Raw genomic sequence first — 25,808 nt, 5'->3', positions numbered from 1 at the left:
TGCTTCACGAAAGTATTGATTTGTGATGCTACAAAATATATTTGAGCTTTAGAGCAGGCTTAGATTTTACATATTGAGTTTTTCTGTCCTCAGGCAAACATATGTTTTCTTTAATATTTCAACATTTTTTCTTGCATTTCATTTCCCTTTATATTCATTTTTTATGTTGACTTTATTAGTGAGTTTGCCAAAGCAGAACTTGCAAAATTCAAAAACAGCAGCAGGATAACCTCCAAAAGTATGTGGTGTTTGAAAAGTTGGTATCATTTAGCAGTTGAAATAAAACATCCAAATATTTGAGGTTTGGAAATAAAGTTGGTAAGTGAAAAAAAAAATGGTTTTCCTTAATTTACTTTCAACTCTTTATAATAAATCTTTGGGCACATCTGCAATCAGTAGGCCTGCTTGTTTCATTTCTCTTTTTACTTGTGACAACCACTTAACTTTTGATAGTATTTTGGAGTTTAAAAGTGTTTTCACATTATCTCATTCAGTGTCCAATCAACCTTAGCAGTATTTAAAGATGAAGAACTCAATCAGAAGACCTCATAAAAGTCATATAGTAGGTATGAGACAGAAGTGGGGCTAAAATATTGAGTCTCTGAACCTTGGAGAAAGGTATTTTCATGACTTTACATGTTCAGATGGACTCTCAAGGTTCAGGCAATACAATGATAAGAGCTCCCTGGCAGCACTTTCTATAATAGATGATCTCTGAGTAGATTGGTTTATGGTAATGATGTTGAATGATCAAGATAGGCTGGAGGGGAAGTTACCTGGGTTAGCTACTATCAGTACAATGGGGGAAGTGAGGTAAATCAAGAACACACTGGGATTTTCAGCAAACTTGGGTAGGCTTTTACTGAAGGTGAAAATAACACAAACCTTTCAAGTTTATTCCTTCAAAGGTGCTCCCACATTATCATAATGGAATTATAATGAGAGGAAAATGCACAAAAATAAATAGATATCAAAAGTGGAGTCATATGTGCTCTACTTAAATCTACCATAGGGAAAGACTTAGACAAGAGTTTGGGAGGAAATCTGTACCACATAAAAATGGTTACTGTAAGAAAAAGAGTTAAATGTAAGACTTATTCTGAGATGGCAGATTCCAAAGAACTTATGGTGTTTTCCACTGCCTGGTCAAATCTGCCTAGAATAAATGTGTAAATGACCATGCTATCTTTCACTACCTAAAGTGTGCCTTTAGAAAGGAAGAAAATGAAAGAAAATTCTGAAACATGGGTGGACCTTGTAGATATTATGCTAAGTGAAATAAACCAGACAAATATGATGTTGACCCTTCTAGTATATTTCTCAGTTCAGGAAGTGTATTGTTCATCTCTGTGACTTCTGTTTGGTACTTTCTTGTATTTTCTCTTTGTTGAAGTTCTTGCTGTGTTCATCAATTCTTGTGAGTTTGGTGAGCACTTTTATGACTATTGTTTTGACCACTTTAAGGTAAATCACTTTTCTCTGTTTCATTAAGAATTTGGGTGGGGGGGGGCTTTATCTTGTTGGAAGATACCCCTCTGTCTCCTCATTTTGTTTGACTCTCTGTATTTTTTTTTTTTTTTACTATGAGTTAGGTGAAACAGCTATCTCTCCCAGTCCCAGAAGTAACCTTGTATGGAAATGAACCTTACTGTTTAAGCTTGCCCTAGCTATCGGCTGTCTATCCTACCTTCGTGATTGTCTAAGCTGCTTGAGTTTTCTTGATGACTCTCCATTGTTAAAGGATGCCAAGTCTTGTGAGTGTTCCGGAGGGCGGGATTTCAGTCAGTCCCTAGTTTCAGGCTGATTAGAAGGTACATCATCAGAGAGCAGCTTTTAAGGAATGCAGATACATACAGTCCTGTGGGACTACAATTGTAAACTCTTGCGCCTCCATACAGGGCAATCTGGGTACTTCCTTGATTACAGCTGCAAAGTAGGGGCTCTAGATGAGTGTATGAGCTCCTTTCTGGGAGGTATTAGTAAGCTGTAATGAGGTCAAGGGAGAGAGAAAAGGTGGTGTCCCCCAGCCTATGTTCCCTGACAGCACTTCTGTAGCCTCTAGATGTGTGGTAATCCTAAATTGTGCCACTTAGGCTGAAGCACTAGGACAAGTCAACAGGCTTGTTTAAACAGGAAGACTGGGGATGTATTTCAGTCTTGTCTCCATGCAGGGATCTGGGAATGGCCACTTGCCAATATGTCTCTTTGATTGTTTCAGATCCATGGGGGTGAGAAACACAATACTCCCTGGCCACCAGACCCAGATGTTTATGGAGTGTCCCGTGTGAGCTGCACATGCCTATCAGCTTTGGTGGGGCCAGGGGTGGTGCTATGGCAGGGCTGTGGGGATGGTACAGGGGTGGGGTACACCCATTGACACTAGCAGGTTAGAGGGAGATTGTAAAAATCACACTCAGCAACATCTCCATCCCCAGATATTTGGGGGGCTTGTCTTTCTGGGTCAGGTCTCAAGCATCAATGTGTCTGAGGTGAGGCACAACCCCCAGTTCCTCAGAGAGAGACTCCATATTTGTTAGATCCATCTCAATTGTGGGGTGCCACACCAGGGTATGAGGGTGGGATCATTTACAAGACCTCATCTCTGCCTCTCTTCTCCTTCTCAATGTGGACCTTTTATCCTTTGCTGTGGAGGAGATGTTCAGATGGTTTTCAGGTCTTTTTAAAAGAAAATTATTTCATATGTAGCTGTAAATTTATTGTGCCTGAGGAAGGAAGCAAGTTCAGTATCTTCATATGCTGCCATCTTGAACTGCTTGCTATAGCAACTGATTTTTGTGTGTTGACCTTGTATCCTAACACTTCGCTGAATTCCAACATATATTTTAAATTCAGAATTTGAATACAGTATTTTGAACCAACACTATTTGCTAATGTGCTTGTGAAAATTGGATCAGCATCACTGAACTTGGTTATAAATTGGGAAGGAAACTAAAACAGTAATTTGAGTGTTATTACATGAATGTACTATGCAATTTTATCATTATTCCTCCTATTAGCAAACAATTAACACTCTATGTAATTGCACTGTTCAATCAGGATGGCAATGGAATGGAATGGCAAGGGAATGTGAATGCAAGGAACTGCAGTTTTTGTTGAAGATTCACACATTAGTCCTACAATTACTACTATTTGATGATAATCTAGTGTCAGAATGGACCACTTACTCAAAAGTCAGAGGAGATTAATTTCTGGTTAATGATTCAGTTGATTTTAACAAATAAAATATGAGAACCCATTACATGCTTGCACTGGATTAGGGACTAGGTATACTAAAAATAAGACAAATACAATACCCAGGGGTCATGCAACATGGTACCATTTCTCAAATTATAGAAATGTGATGTGTGTTACACAGGGCTAAGTAGTAATAGAAGTGGCACTGGAGTTCATAGAAATAGTGTTTGATCTTTCTAGACGATCAGGGAAAGCCTGATCTTAAGGAAATGACACTGAAGATGAGGTTAAAAATAAAAATTTGTCAATTCCATTAAAAAAATCTCATTGAAAGACAAATTTTAGTTATAAAAATAAATGTAGATGAATCCCTTAGTTGGAAGAAGGGACAATGTCTTTTTTATAGCTATTCAGCAGAATCTAATGCATTTCTGTTTTTCTAGGCAACATATTCTAAGATGCTTAACAGTATCACTTCCTCACATGGTTGAATAAAAAATGATGGTAATTTGATTGTTCTGACTTCTTGCTTTACCATTTCTGTGTAATCTTTTAAAACTAGCTTCTTCTGACAGCTCTGCTGGGAGGCATAGAAACCTAAATAAACAAAGGTGACTAGGAAACTTAGAGCCACAGAAAACTTTGACATTTCACAAAGAGGTTGGAAATTTAGCTGCACAATTCTTATGTGCAACAAAATAGGCTTACTCTAGTTGGTGTCAGAAAGAGAATAAGGGAAGACCTTCACTGAGGATATCCAATGAGCCCAGTATAGGATTAAGAGTTATGATGTTAATCTGCACCTTTATTGCTCTGTGCCAGTGAGCTCTAGATTCTGCTAGAAAATTAAATTATGAATGCTAACCTACTGCTTAAGATTTTATGAGAAATGACTACTGACTATGGAGGCCTATACAATAATACAATGTTATTCCAGTACCTTGTTGTGATTATAATAGTTGTTATTCTTAAATACATAACATTGAAATTTGCACTCTTGTTGGAAGTGAAAGAAAGAAAAAATCACCTATCTATTCCTTGGGCTACTTCTCTTGATTTTTTCCTGGATGTGAAATAGTTCCATCTATTACTTATTCTATTACCACCTAATTTCACAGGGATGTAATTTGTGGACAATTTTAAACCTCTGTCTGTCTTCATTTTTCTTTTGACTTCCATGTATATCCTTATTCATTACCTTGCATATCAGAACGTGAACTTGAAAATGAAAAAGAAAAAAACCTAAAAGAACAAAGTGGCTTTTGAAAAGGGTTGTTTGAAGGATAATGGTGAAATTTTGTTGTAAGATGACTTAAGAAATCTAGACATCTAACAGAATAGTGATTAGCACAAAATTCCTCCAATACCCTTCTACAAATATGTATTCACTTTTCCATACACAAAAATGGAAACTTGTTTAAAATTATGAAAAAGTTCTTTGCTGATAATGCACTTGACACTGGGACACAGAGCTCTAATCTCTTAGAAAAATAGCTTTATCTATCTTACCACTGACTTATCAAAAGCAATACAGTATTTAGGAAAGCCAACTTGTAATGACAGGTAGGCTAACCTGGTTTGGCAGCACCTCATTTAATAGTTTATATGGCTAAGGAATGTTTAGGTAGATTCTATAGCTTTCAGCAGATATTAATATAAAACCAATAAACTCATATTTTAAAAGGAGATAAAAATCTTTATTCAGTTGACATTTGGGCTCACGATGCCTACAGCCCAATGAACCATCTGATTTTGGAGATTTCTTTTTATGCAAGGGTGTTATCACTTAAGTTTTGATGGTTCAGGCTGTTCTGTCATTAATAATACTCCCATGACTTCCTATACATAACTTGTTACTTTTTCTTTCTTAAACTTTACTACTCAGTGGAGATTTGGTCTCTGAAAGGAGCTAACATAAGAGATACAACTTGATATCTTATCATAAGACCATATTAATGTACTTTCTTCCTTGTGACATGACTCTGATTAGAAAAAAAAAACAAAATAAAAACAAACACAAAAATAAAACAAAACATGTCTTCTGTGTCAGAGAGCCTGTATCTGTTTTAAGCCTAGGATGACTACATAATGTATTGTTTAATCTTGAACCTTCTGAGAGTAGTAGGAGGCTATTATTAATAATTAACCTTGTTAATAATTGTGCTGGTACTTCAGTAAAAAAACATTAAAAAATGAATTATGCTGGGACAAGCACGACAAGCACAAGCAAAGCATTTTTCCAATATGGAGAGTTAGATGCATGACTCACATTCAAAATTAAAGTACCTAATACTAAAATGTTATTATTTCCCCTAGAAATATGTGTTATATAGTAACTTAAATGTTTTGTTTTAGTTTAATATACACTATCATTTATCCTGCTTATAAACACTTTGTTATGACTTAATCAATGAAAAATGAATAGACAAAGTGTTGCTGAGCTGTTAACTCAGGCTCAACCTCCAATATATCAGTCACTCAACATATGGTGAGTCACTTTGAGCATTATTGCTACCACCAATAGTTACTAATGTTACCACTGTGTATAACAGTTATCATTTACTTAGGGATTAAATGTCCAAGTGCTAAGTATGCTACATATATTACCTCATTTGATCACAAACTGAGAAGAAAATATTATTATGCCCAATTTATAGATGGGAAAAACTGAGGCCCAGAGAGATTGTAAACTTCCTCAGGGTGCCACAATTAATGTTCAGAACTGATTCATATACAAGTCTCTGATTTTAAAGTCTCTGTGAGTCAATCTTTCCAGCCCTCAGCTTCCCCATTTATAAGATAAGTAAAAGTGGTAAGAGTAGACAATCTTTAAGGACTTCCATAATAGACCTGGATAATTTCCTTTCTATTTAGCAAATGCTAACACATCTTTGATTTATACTTTTACAAATACAGAAAAGAAATCTCAACCACTTCTTTTAATAGAGCAGAAATGGACTTAAACTTCCCAGCAAAGTTTCATTTTTGAATATTCTCAGAATGATGAAGTGTTTCAATCAGTAAACTGGCGGCTTAGACAAATGCTATTTATGTAAAGAGAAAACAATTAACTTAATTTAGAATGTGGAAGGATAAACATTATTTTAATGCATAGACATACTGCCTTTAGTTCTCCCTGAAGGATTGCTTTGAGTTTGTTTATAAAATGATAAAATTCTGTCATTTTAAATTATTTGAGGGGCGTACTTCACAGAGAATAAAATTTTACACTGTTATTATTCAGCTGGTATTGTTACAGACTGCCTATAATATAATGGGATTAATGAGGCTATCATTTTTTGTTTTTTATTTTCTTCTACTTTCTATTGTCATTTTGTTCAGCTTTACATACAGAAACTTCCCTATTCAAAAGTTTGCACTATTTTAAATGGTTTTATGTAATTTCTTTAACAAACATATACTCATTGACCACTTTACGCTATGAATTGTTCTAGATGTTGGGGAACAGCAATTAAAGCTGCCTTCATAGAATTTATGTTCTAATTAATAAATACTCACTTTTTAGTAATAACTAAGTAGACAATTTTATAGAAATTTTACCTTCTCTATAAAATCTTTCTTGAGAAACCTGGATCATATTTATCTCTTTCCTTCTAAACATTTATACATTGTTTGAATTAGAACATTTGAATATTCTGGCTTTATATTTTTCTTGGACACAAGTCTTAACTTCCAAGTCAAATAAACTCCAGGAGGGTGAGACTATATTAAAAATTTATATTCTCTCTAGCAGGGCACATCCTTGTACTGTTTCTTTATGTCCTCAGGTATTTCTTTGAGATCTGTATCTTAAAGTTAAATGTTGTGTTGAAAGATGGATACATTTCCATTGTAATAGATACATTTCAATTATAATACTACCAATTGACCACAAATAAAGCTACACTAATTCCTACCCACAATTTTTGTGGGTACCCATTTTCTCTTATCGTAACCATCAATAGATGTAAACTAGCTCTTATTTTTCTTAATATAAGAGAAAAAACAATCTCACTTTAATTTGCATTTCCTGATTACCTTTCATGTTTTATTAGGCATTTGTAGTTCTTCCACAAATTTGTATTTTTATCCTTCCCTTTTAACATTGGGGTTTCTATGGTTTAGTTGTTGATTTGAAGAAGTCTTTATTCATTTTGGGCATTAATTTTAAATTTAATGTTGTATATATTAGTCATAATTTGTGATGTGCACACTTAGTGTCCTGCATAAACATATTTAGTTTATGCTATCAGCGCAATGATATTTTTTAAAAATCTGTTACCCATTTCTTCCCTTAAAACATAGTTTATATCCAAAGCATTACAGAACAAAGCAGCTTATTTTATACATCTGCTCAAACCAAGGGGCTTCAATGATGGATTTTTTTTCAAGAATGCTGATTCCTTTCTGAAATCACTTAAAATCTATTTAGGGTGTATATCCCACTTCATAGATGATATAATGGAAGAATTTCTCTCTAGCCTAACAAAAATTTTATTACAGATTTCCAGCCCTAATAATGTCCTCCAAACTGCGTAGCATCTTGACCCTCCTCCACTTAGGCCCAGTTGTCACTATAACATTTTAGGAATTCAATTATGGACTGAATTGTCAATGAATCACCATATTTTAGGAAACCTAAAAACTATTGGATTCTTTGACAATGCATTTCCCAAATCAAATTGCTCAAACTTCTTCCCCTCTCCATATGTTCTATCCAAGCTATGAGAGTATCTATTTCATGCATAGTTCTCTGTCCTTCGGAGTTAAATCCCTATGAAGTCAGTTCCATATCACATTATAATTAAAATCCATGTTAGCTTGTGTCCACACAGCCTGGAGCAGCACTTCTACCTCAGTGCCTATCCTGCCTCAAATTCCATCGAAGAAAAGCCAGACTCTGCATATATTACCCCACTGTGCAATATAGTGTGGTTTGTGTTCAGTTTCCTAAAATTGATCCCACCCCAGGTTTTTTCTCTTTTTTCTTTCTTCTTCCTTCCTTCCTTTTGCCACCCACCTCCCTCCTCTTCTCCCCTCCTCAATTTTGTTTCTTCCTTTCCTTTCCTTCCCTTCTTTCCCCTTCCTTCCTCCTTCTCTTCCTTCCTTCTTCTCTTTACTTTATCACAGACGATTCAGTCTGTGATTCATGACTTCCCACCCAGCACTGAGAACTTCAAGGTCTACGTAGTCCACAAATAGTCAAGCTGGACCGCTAAAGCTTCTGCAGAGAAGCCACAACAAAGCAGGATATACTACACAACATCACCATCTACATACCTATTAAATCTCTTATTTTGCTGTACTAAAAACCTACTTTTAAATATTTTAGTGCAGGAGCTCTGTTCCTGGCAGGTTCATACTGGATTTGGTGAGACTGAAAAACGACAAGGTTATAGGATTCACACCCAGCTTTCATTACTGTGGTGGCTAGTCAATTGCTTAGATTACACCTGCTGCATCTACAGGCAGCAAGTCTGCGATCCACAATGCACAGTAGGGCAAAAGGCAGAGGTCCTTACATAGAAATACAGACAACAGTAACCCTCTGCGGACAATTACCCAAGCCTGCACATGCTCAGTAGAAAGGAATGAGGTCATGACGCGTATGCACTGAGGAACCATGAGACAATATGGTGCAGTGCCGCGTGGGCAAGTAGGTGAGGGTCAGGCAAGTATTCTGGCCATGGGAACCCCATTTCTAACAATCGTATGTGTCTAGGAGGTTAACCACAACTCCACTCTTCGTTTCATATGATTTGTATTGGTCGTTTCAAGTACAATATTAGAAATTCAGGGAAGCAAAATAACTGATTTATAGCATATACCTTAAGTGAAAATACACAGTTCTGTTTCAACACTGTGGCATATTTATATACTGGGAATGTTTCAATTAATGCTAATCGTTTTTTCTTGATGTTCTAAATTGTCAAAACTTATCCACTAAAAGTTTTCTTTTCAGGTTGACAAAATTGTCCATTTTACAACCGAGAAATTACTCAGTCTCCCAGTTTCTGAAAACAAAATGTTCCAGTGTGATATTTATTTCTCATGTGCCAAGACATGGGACCAATTATTCTCCAAGTGGCTGTCAAGAGACAGTGTTAAAGATTCACTTCTAGGCACTGTAAGCATAAATCTCGATGTTAGGCAAGTGACCTTAAAAGAGGAAATACTTAAATCACTTTATTAACGAAGCGGGAAATCTCTTTTTATTGTAAAGGTCATGAGTTCATGTTGATGTTTCCATTTGACCTTTACTTTTAAGAATTCTTTTTTTACTTGATGTAATAAAAAATTTTTTAAAATAATCTTTCTGGTTAGGACTAACAGTCTATGACTGAATATACTATATACTGTTACACTAAATCATGTTGTTAAATTCAATAGGAAACAATTTTCATTGATTTTTTTCTCTCTTTTCTCAGATTTCTGGAAACAATTAAAAATTATACAGTCCTGATGATCTTTGTCATCCATATCACCTAAGAACACCACCAAATGTCTGTGGTCTCACACATACACACATAAACACAGCCTCTACTTACCCTATAGCCAGCATTGACTTCTAAGGTTTTGTTTGAAATTCCAGTGTAGCTTTGTGTAATCCAGTCCCACTATTTAAGTTAATTTAGTTTTTATAATTTTCCTTTGCTTATGGCATTAGCTAGTACCATTGTTCTATTTTGTTGCAGGTGATTTGGTTCTGAACTCCCTTTAATATAGGCATGTATTTCTTTCTTTGTTATTGCTTGAGAGACAAACTATTCAAAAGTATCACAAAATATATTTAAATATCAAAAATTATAAATATATATATATACATTTGTATATGGATAGTACCATATAGTATAATCTGAAAATCTCCACTGAGTGAGTTACTATAACTCCAAGGGGTAAATATTTTCCCAGCCTGGGGCAAAATACCTTTGGAACCAAAATCAGTCAAAGAGAGAAATGAAGTGGGAGAAACCCATTTATTGCTTACAAACAGTTGTCCACTTCTGCTTGCCCTTGTCTCTCTCAACTTGGCTGCAAAAAGGGACCCCACCCAACCTCTCTGGTCCTCACTCCCCTTTATAATTACCTATTGATATGGAGATGGATTATTTCTCTCCACCCCTTGGAAACACCTATTGATATGGAGATGAACTAAGGCCATGCAACAGATTCTGAAAATATTGCAGTTTTCCCCACAGCCCACCCCTCCAGAAATCTCTCCTCACAATCTAACCACTCCTCATCTTCCACAATGACCCCTGTGTAGGAAAACTGGAGCACTGTAACCAGACTAATAACATACAATAACAGCATTAAAATCATGGTAATCCTCAAGCTGGAGGATTCAGCTAGGTTCAAAGTCTTATGCAGATCAAGTCCATAGCTCACCCATTCCACAGGCAGAATAGAAGCTGAATAGGTAGGGAGTTCAAACAATCATCACATGGCCGCTGCAGCCAGGAGGCAGGTCCAAACCACAGAGACTGTAGAAGAAAATAACCTTAAGGTTGATAAGATACATGTTTTAATGACACCAGCATAGGCAAATCTTACCCATCAGGTAGTATGCATGTAAGAGAGTGGTCCTATAATAGGATAATGGCAGGAATTGGATTTCATCCTGGTCTAGTATACCAGACTTTCAACCCACTCCCTGTGGGAATTACAGATGGGTCAATATATAGGTTTATGGGAGTAGGTACATGCACTGGCCATAAAGATAAAACAAAACTTCCCATAGAATGCTCTTACCTCCCAAATGTTTTGGGTACACTACCATGATCTTTGAGGGCCGCACTACTGTTACTTCAGGAATACACAGGCTTTTCCCCAAGATGCCATCTTCCAGACCTTGTCCACAAGGTGCCAGAAGGGCCAGCCATCACTGGTCCATGTGTCAAAATGTCCTGGGACACATCCACCCAACAGAGTCTCCAGGGTTTAAGGCAGTTGGTTTGGCAGGAGGAAGTTGCTCTGCTGGCCGTATCATGACTTCAATAAGTCCTCTTTGGTTTGCACATACAGTTGCATTGGAGAGGCAGCAATGTGTGTTAACTTGTCCACAGGGCTCAAAGCTCCTTTCTGGGGCTTCTCATTCAAATACCGTATCACTGTCCATAAGCAAACTGACCTGTAGAAAATTAGTGTCTGACTTCAGGCCAGATTTCAACAAACCATTGTACCTTTCTGTCATGCCTTCCCCAGTAGGGTTATTTTGCTCATGAAACTTCCACTTTATTCTGAATTGCTGCACCCATTCTTGTAATACATGTCATATAAAGTGGGTGCCCTGTTTGCTCTCAGTCATCTGTGGACAGCCATAGGCTACAAAGAGATGCATTAGACCCCTTTGGGTATTTGCTGATCTGCATGATGTGCAGGTAAAGAAACCAATAGTCTAGTAGCTGTGTCCACACAAGTCATGGCATACCGATATCCTTCTGATATGGGCAGAGGCCCAGTATAGTTTATCTGCCACCTGGCAAGGGGTATTGGCCCTTTACTGTTGTCCCATGTTGCTGTGGGACTCAGTGTAAGTCCCTCTTAGAGCACTCCTTTTGGGCTCTGATGACATCCATGTGGCCAAGTCCTGTGCTACAAGTCCATGATAACTGGTGGGACTGTAGAGGTATCCCTGTAGAAGGACACTGAATGTCCACTGCTGGCCTTCTCACATGAAGGCAAATGGTTACTGACTTTCCTGTGCTATGTCAGTAGAGAAGAAAGCATTAGCAAGATCCACAACATAATGATACATTCCTAGTTCATGACTGAGGGTGTCCATAAGGGCTGCTATAGAGAGGAGAACAGCAGGCAAGTGGGGTGTGACTTTATTCAATTCCCTATAGTCTATGGTCATATGCCAGGAGCTGTCTGGCTCTTTCACGGGCCACACCTGGGATTAAAAGGACTATGAGTGGGCTTTATAATGCCCACATTCTTCAACTCCTGCAGTTTCTCCAATTTCCTGGTTCCCCCCCCCAGGCAATTTATACTGCTTAGTATTTGTCACCTGCCAAGCTACATGCAGAGCTACAGGTGGTTGCTTAGCATGTCCCCTCAGAACTTCCTTTACCACATGTACCCTCAGTCTGAACTCACCTGCAGTGGTCTGTAACCACAGACCCTGCAGGATATCTATCCCCAAAATATATTCAGGGATGGGAAAAATGTACACAGTATACTCCTTTGGGGGTAAATGCCCTATGCCCAGTGGATTTAGGGCTTTCTTCACTCTAATTACCTTATCCCCATTGCCATCTATCACATCAGGGGGCCCAGGAAAATGCTCATGGTTGCCATAAATCAGAAAACACTGAGCTCCTGTGTCCACCAGTGCCAGGACACATTGTACATTCACAGGGGACCAATGAATTGCTAATTCGACATGTGGCCTCTGGTCCCCACACTGTCCCCCAAGTTGGGGGCCTTGATCCCCTGCTTCTGTCAAACCACAAAGCCCAGTCATCCTCCTTTCAGAGTGAGGGTCCATGTGGAACCTGAGTACTGTCCCCCAGAAAGTCATGCAGGGGCACAGGCCAGATATGGGGTTTTGCCTCTAGCTTCCATGTCCTGAAACTTAAGGGCTGGAACTGCTGCTCTGGCTTTAATTGGTGCCACAGTTCTAACAAGATCCTATTGGGCTGCCCATCAAGTTTTTCTTTCACTACTCCAGCCTTTATCAAATCAACCCAAAACTGGGTCCTAGAGACCTTCATGGGGCCCTTTGCATCTCTTCTTTCAGGATTTGGGTGTACTTCCTTCTGAGTTCTTATTGTTTCAACCTCACCCCTATCTACTAAAATATGAGTAGCCTAACTCATGGGTTGCCCTATGTGGGAGGCAAGAATAGTCACTAGGAATCCAAAAAAGAGATGGGGGAGCTGTATGGAGCACCAGATGTTTCACTCCTAAGGTCAACAACTAATCACTAGGGTCCTGGGGTCCATATTATAGATGATATTTTTCATGCCAAACTCCCATAACACCTGCTGAATCTCTGCATATGTTTTCCAGCTAGTGAGTAAGTATGGTAATACTTAGGACTGTCTAGGACAAACTGCCCTGATGGCTGCTGTCAGCTTATCTAGAAGCACCTGATTCCCTGAGGTGTGCTGGGCACATTGTAACTTCTGCCAGAGGGAAGAGTGAGTCATTAGGGAAGCCAGTCTACCCATTTCAGAACCCGACATAACAATGTTTTCCACCCCCATGTCCCAGAGACGCAAAGCCATGTAGACAGATGTTCTAATGGCTTCTGCCAAAGATGGACGCTGATGTCTACCAGCTTATCCTGGGCATCGGGGCAGAGCATGGAGTGCTCCACAGCCTGGGGAGGGGGTGGCTTCTCCCCAAGGATCCTGTAGCTGTTGCGTTTTTATTTTCTTAATTACAATCTGGTGAGCCTTTAACACAGGAGAAGCTGGTGTCTCGAGAGGTGGCCTCAGCAACAGATCATCCCTTGGCCCCACTCCCTCATCCTTTCCCAACATCTTCTCTACCATCTCTGGGGCTGAAGGCACTGCTCTTTCCACCCCTGCCCCTATGGCCTCCTGCAACGTGGATTCTCCGGCTGCCTCTTCCCTTGCTGCTAACGTATCTTCCAGGAGTGCAAACTGTCTTCGCAATAGCTGTCTCTATTTCTTCAGGGCATCCCATAGCTCATTGCCCAGCTCCTCCAAGCAATGCTGAAGTGTGACTCTCTCATGCCAAAGTCTTTCTCTCTCCTTGATAACCTTTTCTACTATCTGAAAAACAGACATCCCACGACCCTGGCTGCTACATGGCCACTCAGCACCTCTAAGCAATCTTCTGTTTCTCAGAGGACTAAATTCCACAGCTTCTCGTGTCTCCACCCTTCCCCAATTCTGGGGGAGGCCCTACCCCTCTAGGACTTGCTTTTCCCTAGACCAGTTCTCCACTAGTGGCTCTCCAATTGGAAGCCCCACAAATGGGGGCTCCAAGGTTAAGTTGCACCCTAAACCACTGCAGCCACTGGGGCCTCCCCACCACCCACAGGGGGTGGTTCCAGGTATCTCCCCACCATCTCTAGGGGCAGTCCGCACAAGGGTCGCACCCACGAAGATAGATTTTGGGTTCAAAGGTCCTGCCAACAAATATCAAATGTAACTTCAAGGGAAAAATATCTTCCCTACCAGGGACTAAATACCTTTGAAACCAAAATCAGTCAAGGGGAGAAATAAAGTGGGAAAAACCCATTTATTGCCAAGAAGCAGTTGTCCACTTCTGCTCACCCATGTCTCTTGTGACCTGGCTGCAAAAAGGAACCCCACCCAACCTCTCTGGTCCAGATATACCCTCACTCCCCCTTGTAACCACCTACTGACAAGGAGATTAACTACTTTTCTCCACCCCTTAGAAACACCTATTGATATGGAGATGAACTGAGGCCTGGCAAGATATTCTGGAAATATTGCAATTTTATGCACAGTTACACAAAACAAATGCTGTTAATTCATTTATTTCCAATATTGACCATACTCTGTAAAAACTAACTCACAATACAAAAGAACAGATTAAAGCACATTTGCACACATGATTTTGTTAACTTTATAGATACTTAATATAAGCAATTCCCAGAACCTATGTAGCTTCTAATAGGTTAAATAAAATTAAATTACTGTCTGACACTTTAAAGTTTTTCATAGAATGAAATATGCCGAGAAGACATTTCCAATGCTGCATTCTATTGGAATGTCACACATATTGGAGATTACAGCCTGTGAAGGGTGGGAAGTGAGATCATGGGATCTGGTCACCAGGAAGTGATATCACCAAAAGTGAGACCAACGGAAATGACATCACCAGAACTGGAAGTGACAACAGCAGATAAAAGATCAGCCCAGAAATAGCATCATTATGAGCCTGTGTATATAAGCTGTGCTCGGAAATAAAACTGTGTCACTTGTCCACCACCAGCAGTCAGTGAACCTCCTGAGCCCAGCTTTGATTTCCCTGTCTTTCTTGTATTGTTCTCTGTGTTTTTCTTAATCTGCCATCCACTCCTCTCACGTTCAGCTGGTTTGTTGAGCCAGTTTCTGCAACAGCCCTCAAAATTAGACTAAATAATTGTTAATAGATTTTTCCCATTTCAGTGTCCACTGGATGTATCCAATTCCATCCACTGAAATTCTTCCAGATTCATCCAGTCATGAAACTAGCCCCTCTCCCCCATTCTAACACATTACAAAAGGTGAAAATCTCCACCTGAGTGGGAGGCCATACTAGTACTGTATATTGTCTATAGTATCCTAGCCCACAGCTACATGCTCAGCTGGGCTTGCCGAGAATCTAGTGTATGACTTCACTTCTCCACTGCTTGTTAAACTGAGTTGTTAACTTCCTCCTTACTTCCCAGCAGCAGTTACGGGCAGATCCTACACTGAACCACAGATGTTTTACAAAAGTAGAAGGAGTTTAAGAAACTTGCTCAAGTCCACTCAAGTAGGAAGTAGCAGCCTGCTTCAACCCCACTCCTCATTGGGCACATCACAGATACCTATAAAAAGTAAAGAAATTTTGGAGATCTTCTTAAAAGAGGACAGTGAAAGAAGTCCACGTACCTCACTAGGGTCTTCTGGCTCAGTGGCATTTGATGATCCCATGTGTGGGAGTAACATGAGAAGAAGAGATTGCCTAAGAATAATAATAAAAACTTTGAGTAGTGAATAAGAAAATGTTAAAAATCAAGTGTGAGATCTCTCACAAGGGGAAATAAAAGTGTAGAAAGAATTAAGAGACTATATTGTAATATAAACTCTTTTTTATACAGTATACAATAGTTTATATAATTGTATATATAAATATGTTAGTTTTTAACCCTGCTTTAAAACTTGTATTATGAAATGGTTTTGCAAATCCTTAAATCTTTTTTCAAGTGTATTTTTAAGTACTCTCCATGACCAGCTACTTATTATCCTTTATCATAGAAGTTTTTCTTATGCTCCTTCCTAAAAATAGGTCTTTATCACCTTAGCATTGTATTTAGCTGCTGCTTTGTTTGCAGGGTATCTGTTGCCCCACTAGACCATGATTGTGATTTCAAGCTCATAAAGAAGAGGCCCATGTCTCCAACACAATTCATTCTACCCAGTACATACAACACAGAGACATAGTAAGTGTTCAAGAAATATTTGTGAATAAATGAATGCATAGGTGACCCTGGGTATTCCTCTGGTTAGTCCCATTTTCCAGAGTTTTCAGTGTCACTCTCATGACTTTCTGTTGGGCCATACTTATATCAGGCTGGTCTGAAACAGGTTTCTGTGAGCCTGAAAAGCTCTCCTTTCTCTTCTCCGGCTTAGTTATATAAACAGTGAGATTTTAGGACTCTTCCAGATTCTCACTCCAGTGTAAGTAGATTACTATCTGCAAACTGAAGGGCACTTAGCCAGGTGTTTATAGTTTGACAAGTTCCTGTGGAAGAGGGATTTATTCTTTTTTCTTTTATTGAGCAGGGGGCCATCTTGGCTCCTGTATTAGTTAATATGTTGTTATATTGGGATATGTGTGGACCTCAGGATTTAGTTCTATGTGAAATTCAGTTTATTTCAAGGTAAAAATCATCTGATGCCTACTATGTGTCGAGGAGGGGCAAGATTTTGAGTTACATTAAAGCAATGGCACGAATCCTGCTTTCAAAGAGTTGTTTTATCTTGCTATACACAAACTTTGAAGGAAATAACTAAATTTGCTTGACAAAAGAGTTTTTTGCTTTTCTGACTCTGATCTGAAAGAAGCTTATATTCCATAGGAAATTTATTTGACTTTGACATCTAGATAATATATGTGTTTTCATTTGAAGAGAGAACTTTCTTAAACAAGCTCCAAGGTCAAATAAGACTGGTTGCTGATTCGTCTTGATGTTCTCGAGCAAAATAGAGAGATTTCATATTTAGTTCTTGACATGCCTATTGGGATATATTAAAATGTAGTAATACACCATTTATTCTTTGAGCATACTACTGGAAATTTTTATTTATGAGTCCCTGGGGTTTAGCAAGACTTTCAGAATTCACTGTGACGTGTTAAGGGCCCTCTGAGTTTCTGGAAGAATAAAGTCCAATTTAGGCTTATGATCTGTAGAAACTTCCTCAGTCACAGTTCCATTAGACACAGATGACAACCTTCTTACAGCAGACAATGAAGGCCTTCCTCTGAAGGCTTACTGGGTAACAGCAGACCAACTGCTAAAAGATATGAACAGCAATTTGTGGAAGAAAACGCATGTGCTGGTAAAAATCAAGGAACTAATATACTACAATGTCACAAATATATTTCAATAAAAGCTGAGCACTCACATTTAAATGCAGGGGCTGCTTGATATATTAACTTGAATTTTTGCAAATTACATTGCCATGCATAATGAGGTCCAAAGTTGTTAAAGTTTTTTGAGACATGTTTACTATGATTCTTGCACCAATATTATGCCACAGGATTTGATAAAGAGTTTCCATCAGAAGGACATCTTTATCATTATAAAGCATTTTTTTCCTATAAATTAATTTTTTTAAAGCTGAAAGGTGGCCCTTTAAGAACGATTATGTGATTAACATTCCTTGGTTAGAGTCTTGCACTTTATGCAGATGATAATACCAAGTTTGGAGTGCTTGGAGAGTGCCCTTCCATGCTTATCTTTTTAAATGTTTGCTGAAATGAACTAAAAATCAAGTTCACTATGTTAATATCCAGTCTGTGTGGTTCAGCCTCCAAGCTACAAAACTTTCAATAAGCCCTGTTACACAGCCAAATGTAATTAAAGAATAATTCCATTTTTACTAAATCTCATCAAGATCATTAGAGGAATACAAATGTACAGCATTACTGTTCCTGTTATCTATTATTGCATAATAAAGCATCTCAAGATCCATGGCATAAAAAAACACTCATTTTATTATGCTCACATGTTCATGGGTTAGGAATTCAGATGGGCTGAACTATCTTTTGTCTGCTCCAGTGACTTTGTCCTCGGCTGGCTTTGGACTAGAAGCTTCTTTATTCTCATATCTGATCCCTGGGTTGGAATGACTTGAAGTCTGGGCCTAGCTGAGATTGCTGACAGGGGCACCAAGTTGCTACCTCTCTGTGTACTTCTCATAATTCAACAGCCATGTACTGACAGAGCAGTTGGGTTCTGAGCAGCTGTTCGAAAAGAAACAGGTGGACGCTGCCTAGTCTTTCCTGACGGAGGCTCAGACATGACTGGGCATCCCTCCCATTGTACTCTAATAGTCAGACAGCAGTCATAGCCTGTTCAAGTTCCAGAGGAGTCCATTTGTTCCCCCTCTTAGTGGGGAAATGTCAAGTTCACCATTTAGAAAAGTACGTGAGAAGTGACAATTTGTAAACATTTTCAGAAAATGTGACTTGCCACAATTAGATGATACTCTCTTTCTTCCCCAACTATTGCCCGCAGATCCTTCAGTTACTCCACCACCATATTCATCAGAAAAGAGTTCTCTGGGTTCCCACTGGTTGGCCTGACTTCCTCTTTTTCTCCTAATTACTTTTCTCTTCCTTAGAATTTTATCATGTAGATCATTTCAACCTCTACCCTGAAATCATTCTCAATTTTCTGTACTCTTTAAATTTATGAACCCTTTTCTACACCTTTTTTTTTTCAATTTGCGACTTTATAAGAACCAAGGAATCTAGCTAAAGTAGCAAACATTGTCATACTCAGAAGCGGGAAGGGAGGGAGGGAGAATAAATGGAGTAATCAGAGTTCAGATCCACTTTGGCTTATACAGAGAGAGGGAAAATTTTTCTGGGAACAAATACGTCCCCACTCAAGGCTGCCCCCTTTCCCCTTTCAAGACAAAACGAGTAGTATCAGTCACCACCGCCTTTACCACACCTAAAAGAAGCACTAGGTCGTCTCCAGCTCCTTGTACAGCCCTCTTTTACTCTCTCTGGTAAAGTTACTTTTTGGCAGCCCCACACCTACCCTGCGCCACTGGGGAGAGATTTTGCAGAGAAGTCTCTAGTCATGTTTCCAACCTGGCTCTCCTCCAACTAAGAGATCACCTGTCACCTAACTGGGATCATTAAGGGGAAGTCATGAGTTGATTGCTGCTTTCTGAGTCCATCTGAGGCCTACACGTTATGAAGGGATCCTATTACTCAACAGCTGATAATACCACCTCATATTCCTAAACCCTGAAAATCTTCATTTTTTTTTTTGAGAGGGCATCTCTCATATTTATTGATCAAATGGTTGTTAACAACAATAAAATTCAGTATAGGGGGGTCAATGCTCAATGTACAATCATTAATCCATCTCAAGTCTAATTCTCATCAGTCTCCAATCTTCTGAAGCATAACGAACAAGTTCTTACATGGTGAACGAATTCTTACATAGTGAATAAATTCTTACATGGTGAACAGTACAAGGGCAGTCATCACAGAAACTTTCGGTTTTGATCACGCATTATGACCTATAAACAATCAGGTCAAATATGAATATTCCTTTGATTTTTGTACTTGATTTATATGTTGATCCCACATTTCTCCCTTTATTATTATTATTATTTTTATTTTTAATAAAATGCTGAAGTGGTAGGTAGATGCAAGATAAAGGTAGAAAACATAGTTTAGTGTTGTAAGAGGGCAAATGTAGATGATCAGATGATCAGGTATGTGCCTATGGACTAAGCATTAATCCAGGCTAGACAAGGGCAGCAAAACATCCACGGATGCAGAAGATTTCTCTCAAAGCAGGGGGGGTGAGGTTCTGGGCCTCACCTCTGTTGATCCCCAAATTCTCACCTGAAGGCCCCCCTGTGACTGTGCCTGTCTTAGGTTGTTCCTCCCTTGAGGAATCTTACCCGTCTCTGGCTAACCAGTCATCTTCCGGGGCCATACAGGGAAATGTAAAGTTGGTAAGTGAGAGAGAAGCCATATTGTTTGAAAAGGTTAACTTTTTACTTCTTTGCAGATTTATGCCCTGTGGCTTCTATGCCCAGCACTTGTCTCGAGGTATCTTTACCACCTGGAGGAATTATGATACTCGGTAAATTCGATATGAGGCACGAATTCTATTTAAGGGTTGTAATTAGGAAGAAAGAAGAAAAGCTACAGATGTAGCATATGGAAGGAAACATGGGAGGATTGATTATTTCTTTGACATATCTTTTTGTAGAGTACCTTAAGTATGTATAGGTTTTAAACTACTAACTAATTTGCACACACATATTAACATAATAGGAATACGGTGACATAAACAAAGCAAATCTATAATTACCATCCATCTCCAGTGAAGCCAAGAAAACCATTTAGGCACCCTAGGCATTTGTGAAAATTTGTCTATGATATGATGGATATTGTCCAACTGTACTTGAAAAGTCTGAGAGAAATCAGACAAATTAAAGCAGCCCATTTCTGGGATCTGTTCACATTCCATATGTTATTTTAACCATAGATAGTCTGTAGTCATAAGATTTTGGAGTGCTACACCTTGCACCCCTCCCAACTCCTGGTTGAGTTCCAACAGTACAGATCTGGTCAAATTCATTGTCTCACTGTATGCACATGCCAGCCTAGACATCTCCCTCCTCATTCCTATGGCAAGTCCAGGAGACGGTGGGCTGGATGCAGCCACAACCGCAACATCGTCCGGATACCTGTGGAGGCTTTTTGATGATCATCCCCTGGCACAAGTCCTCCAGAGAGTGCTGATGCTGGAAGCTTCTCCTCATAACTTATCTTAGTTCATTTTCTGGGTATCCAAGCTAGGACTTGATTTTCTGTTAGTCCATTTTTGGGTTCTGTAATTCCGCTGCTGTTTTGTTCCTTCAGTTTTTCCTTTGTTCCTATACTCCTCACATGAGTGAAATCATTTGGTATTTCTCTTTCTCCGCTTGGCTTATTTCACTGAGCATAATACTCTCCAGCTCCATCCATGTTGCTGCAAATAGTTGGATTGTTCCACTTCTTATGGCTGAGTAGTATTCCATTGTGTATATGTAACACATCTTCTTTATCCATTCATCTACCGATGGACATTTAGGTTGCTTCCAATTCTTGGCTATTGTAAATAGTGCTGCGATAAACATAGGGGTGCATCTGTCTTTCTCAAACTTGATTGCTGCGTTCTTAGGGTAAATTCCTAGGAGTGGAATTCCTGGGTCAAATGGTAGGTCTGTTTTGAGCGTTTTGATGAACCTCCATACTGATTTCCACAATGGTTGAACTAATTTACATTCCCACCAGCAGTGTAGGAGGGTTCCCCTTTCTCCACAACCTCGCCAACATTTGTTGTTGTTTGTCTTTTGGATGGCAGCTATCCTTACTGGTGTGAGGTGATACCTCATTGTAGTTTTAATCTGCATTTCTCTGATAATTAGCAATGTGGAGAATCTTTTCATGTGTCTGTTGGCCATCTGTATTTCTTTTTTAGAGAACTGTCTATTCAGTTCCTCTGCCCATTTTTTAATAGGGTTATTTGTTTTTTGTTTGTTGAGGCGTGTGAGCTCTTTATATATACTGGACGTCAAGCCTTTATTGGATCTGTCATTTTCAAATATATTCTCCCATACTGTAGGGTTCCTTTTTGTTCTATTGATGGTGACTTTAGCTGTACAGAAGCTTTTCAGCTTAATGCCACTTGCTCATTTTTGCTGTTGTTTTCCTTGCCAGGGGAGATATGTTCAAGAAGAGGTCATTCATGTTTATGTCTAAGAGGTTTTTGCCTATGTTTTTTTCCAAGAGTTTAATGGTTTCATGACTTACATTCAGGTCTTTGATCCATTTTGAGTTTACCTTTGTATATGGGGTTAGACAATGGTCCAGTTTCATTCTCCTACATGTAGCTGTCCAGTTTTGCCAGCACCATCTGTTGAAGAGACTGTCATTTTGCCATTGTATGTCCATGGCTCCTTTATCAAATATTAATTGACCATATATGTTTGGGTTAATGTCTGGGGTCTCTAATCTGTTCCACTGGTCTGTGGCTGTGTTCTTGTGCCAGTACCAAATTGTCTTGATTACTATGGCTTTCTAATAGAGCTTGAAGTTGGGGAGTGAGATCCCCCCTACTTTATTCTTCTTTTTCAGGATTGCTTTGGCTATTCGGGGTCTTTGGTGTTTCCATATGAATTTTTGATTTCTTTGTTCCAATTCATTGATGAATGTTGCTGGTAATTTGAGAGGGATTGCATCAAATCTCTATATTGCTTTGGGCAGGATAGCCATTTTGATGATATTAATTCTTCCTAGCCATGAGCATGGGATGAGTTTCCATTTATTAGTGTCCCCTTTAATTTCTCTTAAGAGTGACTTGTAGTTTTCAGAGTATAAGTCTTTCACTTCTTTGGTTAGGTTTATTCCTAGGTATTTTATTCATTTTGATGCAATGGTGAATGGAATTGTTTTCCTGATTTCTCTTTCTACTGGTTCATTGTTAGTGTATAGGAAAGCTACAGATTTATGTGTGTTAATTTTGTATCCTGCAACTTTGCTGTATTCCAATATCAGTTCTAGTAGTTTTGGAGTGGAGTCTTTAGGGTTTTTCATGTACAGTATCATATTATCTGCAAATAGTGACAGTTTACCAATCTGGATTCCTTATATTTCTTTGTTTTGTCTGATTGCCATGGCTAGGACCTCCAGTACTATGATAAATAACAGTGTGGAGAGTGGGCATCCCTGTCTAGTTCCCGATCTCAGAGGAAATGCTTTCAGCTTCTCGCTGTTCAGTATAATGCTAGCCGTGGGTTTATCATATATGGCCTTTATTATGTTGAGGTACTTGCCCTCTATTCCCATTTTGCTGAGAGTTTTTATCATGAATGGATGTTGAATTTTGTCAAATGCTTTTTCAGCATCTATGGAGATGATTGTGTGGTTTTTGTCTTTCTTTTTGTTGATGTGGTGGATGATGTTGATGGATTTTCGAATGTTGTACCATCCTTGCATCCCTGGGATGAATCCCACTTGGTCATGGTGTATGATCCTTTTGATATACTGTTGAATTCTGTTTGCTAATATTTTATTGAGTATTTTTGCATCTACATTCATCAGGGATATTGGTCTGTAATTTTCTTTTTTGGTGGGGTCTTTTCCTGGTTTTGGTATTAGGGTGATGTTGGCTTCATAGAATGAGTTTGGGAGTATTCCCTCTTCTTCTATTTTTTGAACACTTTAAGGAGAATGGGTATTATGTCTTCTCTGTGTGTCTGATAAAATTCCGAGGTAAATCCGTCTGGCCCCAGGGTTTTATTCTTGGGCAGTTTTTTGATTACCTTTTCAATTTCTTTGCTTGTTATTGGTTTGTTTAACTTTTGTGTTTCTTCCTTGGTCAGTCTTGGGAGGTTGTATTTTTCTAGGAAGTTGTCCATTTCTTCTAGGTTTTCCAGCTTGTTGGCATATAGGTTTTCATAGTAGTCTTTAATAATTCTTTGTATTTCTGTGGAGTCTGTTGCGATTTTTCCATTCTCATTTCTGATTATGTTGATTTGTGTTGATTCTCTTTTTCTCTTAATAAGTTTGGCTAGAGGCTTATCTATTTTGTTTATTTTCTCAAAGAACCAGCTCTTGGTTTCATTGATTTTTGCTGTTGTTTTATTCTTCTCAATTTTGTTTATTTCTTCTCTGATCTTTATTATGTCCCTCCTTCTGCTGACTTTAGGCCTCATTTGTTCTTCTTTTTCCAGTTTCAATAATTGTGATGTTAGACTATTCATTTGGGATTGTTCTTCCTTCTTCAAGTATGCCTTGATTGCTATATACTTTCCTCTTAAGACTGCTTTCTCTGCATCCCACAGAAGTTGGGGCTTTGTTTTGTTGTTGTCATTTGTTTCTATATATTCCTTGATCTCTATTTTGATTTGTTCATTGATCCATTGATTATTTAGGAGCATGTTGTTAAGCCTCCATGTGTTTGTGAGCCTTTTTGTTTTCTTTGTAGAATTTATTTCTAGTTTTATACCTTTGTGGTCTGAAAAATTGGTTGGTAGAATTTCAATCTTTTGGAATTTACTGAGGCTCTTTTTGTGAGCTAGTATGTGGTCTATTCTGGAGAATGCTCCATGTGCACTTGAGAAGAATGTATATTCTGTTGCTTTTGGATGTAGAGTTCTATAGATGTCTATTAGGTCCATCTGTTTTAGAGTGTTGTTCAGTGCCTGTGTGTCCTTACTTATTTTCTGCCCGGTGGATCTATCCTTTGGGGTGAGTGGTGTGTTGACGTCTCCTAAAATGAATGCATTGCAGTCTATTTCCCCCTTTAGTTCTGTTAGTATTTGTTTCACATATGCTGGTGCTCCTGTGTTGGGTGCATATATATTTAGAATGGTTATATCCTCTTGTTGGACTGAGCCCTTTATCATTATGTAGTGTCCTTCTTTATCTCTTGTTACTTTCTTTGTTTTGAAGTCTATTTTGTCTGATATTAGTACTGCAACCCCTGCTTTCTTCTCACTGTTGTTTGCCTGAAATATGTTTTTCCATCCCTTGACTTTTAGTCTGTGCTTGTCTTTGGGTTTAAGGTGAGTTTCTTGTAAGCAGCATATAGATGGGTCTTGCTTTTTTATCCATTCTATTGCTCTGTGTCTTTTGATTGGTGCATTCAGTCCATTTACATTTAGGGTGACTATTGAGAAATATGTACTTATTGCCATTGCAGGCTTTAGATTTGTGGTTACCAAAGGTTCAAGGTTAGCTTCTTTAGTATCTTACTGCCTAACTTAGCTCGCTTATTGAGCTGTTATATATACTGTCTGGAGATTCTTTTCTTCTCTCCGTTCTTTTTCCTCCTCTTCCATTCTTCATATGTTGTGTGTTTTGTTCCATGCTCTTTTTAGGAGTGCTCCCATCTAGAGCAGTCCCTGTAGGATGCCCTGTAGAGGTGGTTTGTGGGAAGCAAATTCCCTCAGCTTTTGCTTGTCTGAGAATTGTTTAATCCCGCCATCATATTTAAATGATAGTCGTGCTGGATACAGTATCTTTGGTTCAAGGCCTTTCTGTTTCATTGCACTAAATATATCATGCCATTCTCTTCTGGCCTGTAGGGTTTCTGTCAAGAAGTCTGATGTTAGCCTGATGGGTTTTCCTTTATAGGTGACCTTTTTCTCTCTAGCTGCCTTTACAACTCTTTCCTTGTCCTTGATACTTGCCATTTTAATTACTATGTGTCTTGGTGTTGTCCTCCTGGGATCCTTTCTGTTGGGGGTTCTGTGTATTTCCGTGCTCTGTTCGATTATTTCCTCCCCCAGTTTGGGAAAGTTTTCAGCAATTATTTCTTCAAAGAGACTTTCTATCCCTTTTCGTCTTTCTTCTTCTTCTGGTACCACTGTAATATGAATATTATTCCTTTTGGATTGGTCACATAGTTCTCTTAGTTTTGTTTCATTCCTGGAGATCCTTTTGTCTCTCTGTATGTCAGCTTCTATACATTCCTGTTCTCTGGCTTCTATTCCTTCAATGGCCTCTTGCATCTTATCCATTCCTCTTAGAAATCCTTCCAGGGTTTGTTTCACTTCTGTGTTCTCTTTTCTGACATCTGTGATCTCCCTCTGGACTTCATCCCATTCCTCTTGCATTTTTCTCTGCATCTCATCCCATTGCTCTTGCATTTTTCTCTGCATCTCTGTCAG

The 25,808-nt window shown here is 38.7% G+C and overlaps 1 long non-coding RNA gene across 2 annotated transcripts in view; it reads right to left on the bottom strand.

Moving 5' to 3' along the window:
• Positions 1–25,808, bottom strand: part of LOC118967499 (uncharacterized) — a 114,827-nt gene that overhangs the window by 35,763 nt on the left and 53,256 nt on the right. For both annotated transcript variants that reach the window (XR_012124208.1, XR_005054592.2), the window contains 2 exons: positions 15,780–15,852; positions 10,585–10,679 (listed from right to left, as the gene is read on the bottom strand). This is a non-coding gene — a long non-coding RNA (uncharacterized lncRNA). The remainder of the gene's footprint in view (positions 1–10,584; positions 10,680–15,779; positions 15,853–25,808) is intronic.

The sequence above is a fragment of the Manis javanica genome, chromosome 13 (genome assembly GCF_040802235.1).
Source record: "Manis javanica isolate MJ-LG chromosome 13, MJ_LKY, whole genome shotgun sequence".
In the NCBI taxonomy this organism is placed as follows: Eukaryota; Metazoa; Chordata; class Mammalia; order Pholidota; family Manidae; genus Manis; species Manis javanica.
This window is presented reverse-complemented; position numbering and strand designations above follow the sequence as displayed.